This window comes from Vipera ursinii (assembly GCF_947247035.1).
Source record: "Vipera ursinii genome assembly, chromosome: Z".
Taxonomy (NCBI): Eukaryota; Metazoa; Chordata; class Lepidosauria; order Squamata; family Viperidae; genus Vipera; species Vipera ursinii.
In genome coordinates this window covers 376,291-379,259 of record NC_139517.1, presented here as the reverse complement: position 1 = coordinate 379,259, position 2,969 = coordinate 376,291, and positions in this window count along the sequence as shown.

Below are 2,969 nucleotides of genomic sequence, written 5' to 3'. Positions count from 1 at the left end.
AGCCAGCAACCGGGCACGGGGCCGCAGGGCAGAGGACCCGAAGGTCCACCTGGCCCTTTTTGTGCACAAGGAAGCACGGGGCACGGAGGGACGGCGCACAACGGTTCACTGATGCAGAGGAACCCCCGTGGCACACCACGCCAGGCCTCTTAGCCTCTCCCCAGAGGGGCTTCTCCCATTTCATGGTGTACAGCTAGTCTTCGGCTCCCCCCCCCCGTTCGTTTAGTCCCTGTTCAAAGCTACCACTGCACTAAAAAAGGGGATTTATGACCCTTGCAGCATCCTGTGGTCATCCGATCAAAATCTGGCCGCCGTCGCAATATCCCGTGTCACCTTTAGCAACCCTCTGGCAAGCGAATCCAGAAAGGGGAAACCAGACCCACTTAACAACTGTGTTACTGACTTAACAATTGTTGTGATTCACTGAACCACTGTGGGAAGGTCGTAAAAATGGGACAAAACTCACTTAGCAACTGCCTTGCTTAGCAATGGAAATGTTGGGATTGTGGTCATAAGTCGAGGACTACCCGTATTAGACGTTACATCTGGCATTTCCAGTTATTGTTCGGAGGGTGCGGAAATCACAGCCTAAAGCAGCAGACAAGCGCTTGGTTTTGGGAGGGAAGCCGGGAGCCGCCAGCCTAACCAACCCGGCCCAATCCAGGAATAAAGGCCAGCCCCGAATGTTAGAGAATACCCCCACCCAGCGAGAGGTGCCCAGTTCCCCCCCCCCCAAAATCAGGGTGTCCTTGTCAGCCCCGCGGTCTGTTACGGGTGGCTCCTGTCTTGCCTCTCAGCCCAGCCGGCTGCCCTCCCTGGAGGCAAAGGAGGACTCTGGGGGAGACCCCAGCCCAGGGCAGCCCCACCAGCCCCTTCGGGGGAAGAGAGGAATTGCCTTTCAGGGCAGGGGGAAAAGGGCTTCAACTGCCAGAATTCCCCAGCCAGCAGAGCCTACCCCTCTTAAAAGGCTCAGAATAACAGTGTAAGGAGGGATCTTGGGAGGTCATCTAGCCCAACCCCCTGCACAGGCAGGATACATTCCAGACAAATGGTTTCGCCAGCCTCTTCTGGGCCAAAAGGTCGAGAAGCCCTGCCCTCGAGCAACCTGAGTGACTCTGCTTCAGAGAGGCTGTCCAGGGAAAGGCCGCCTCTCCTAGGCCGGGGCCAGGGGACCGAGTTCTAATCCCGAGTGTAAAGAGGAAATGTACTAAAATAATTGTAAAACAAATGTATTCTTGTCCTTAGAACAGACGCTGATCAAGGAAGCCATAATCCGGTTAGGGTAACTGCCTGGATTCCCTGGCGACTCTCTTAAAGAGGAATGTACTAAAGTCCTTGCTTAATGCAGATGTTGATTGGGGCAACCATATCCTGTCTGTGAAACTACACGTACTGCAAGTAATTTTCTTCTGTAAACTATTTCCGGATAAGAATGTGTAGAATATTAACCACATAAGTAACAATGTATAACAATGTATTACTAGGAATTAGAGGTGTATAAATATGTCTGTTCATATGAGCCCTTCGGGGTTCAGACCTTGTGCTTCGTTTAAGCCTTCTGGACCTGCGCAATAAACCTTTCCTTCCTTGAAGAGCTGGCGTGAGTCTCTTCTTTCTACGACAACTGGACCACAAGCGGGCTGGGCCAGGCCCCCTCTTGGCCTCAGGGCTGTTGTCGCCGGGTGAAGAGAGGAGGGAATAGAAATTAGAATAGCTGGAAGGAACCTTGGAGGCCATCTAGTCCAGCCCCCCCCCCCCGCCCCCGTTCAAGCGGGAGACCCCGTACCATTTCAGGGAGAGTTAGGCATGTTCTGGGGAGGGCCTTCTCTGTGGAACCAGCTCCCCCCTGAGCTTCGGATGGCCCCGGACCTCCGGTCCTTTCGCCCGGCCTCAAAACACTCCTTTTCCACCTGGCTGACCTGGACTGATTTTAATTATGTTTTTAATTTTTTTAACTCTAATTTTTAATTTATTTTAATTTTAATTTATTGTACAGGGGCCTTTTTAAATTTTATCTCAACTTCTGTATTTATTGTATGTTATTGTTGTTAGGGCGGCATATAAGTCCCAATAATATATAAATAAATATTTATAAAGGTGGGATTTTTTTTTAAAAAATAAACCTAAAAACAATGATTTTAAAAAAGTCTGGAACCGCCAACGTTCCCCCTCGGGCTGCCCCCTCACCCCGCACAGGGAGAGTCATTGGCCATCCTGCGGAGGGCTACAGCGGATTATATTCATCCGGCCGAGGCGCTCTGCGTACGCCCCGAGGACCCCACGCCCGCGCCAATTTCCCTCCATTTCCCGACTCCGGGCCTTTCCACAGGCTTGGGCCCGCCTCCCGAGAGGCGCCTTTGGTCCTGATTGCTCGACATGCTTCCCTACCAGTGCACTACGAGAAGGGCGAGGCCGGTGATTGGCTGCCGTGGCTGCCATTCTTCCCTATCGCTGCTGATCACGCCTCCCTCGGTCGCGCGCCCGGCTTTCAACCGCTTGCCGCCAGGAGCCGAGCGATTCCCGATTGGCAGCTCAGCCGTCCGTCAGAAGGAGGGCCCGCCTTCGCTCGATTCTAAGCGCCGTGATACGCCCCTTCTCGGCTCGTCAGCTAAGCCAATCGTTTCCCTCCCTGCCTCCTTGAATTTGATAGGGCGACGGAGGCACGTGCGCAGCAGTTTCACGTGTCGGTCAGGCCAGTTGGATCCGGGGGAATCCGCCTCCCTCGTAAGCGATTGGCTGGACCGAGAGGCTTTCGCAGACGTCCCGGTTCCCTTCCATCACGGGCGTTCGATTGGACCAAAAGGAGGAAGAGTCAGGCAGCTCCTTTAAAGGGGATTGGCTTTTGGGAGTGGAAGGGCTGGGCAAGGGCCCTTCTAATTGGCCGCTTCCCGCACGTCCGGCCTCTCGTAGGCGAACGCGATCCTTCTAGCACCGCCCCCTTTGGCTGGGGTCTCGCCGTCTCTGCCGCC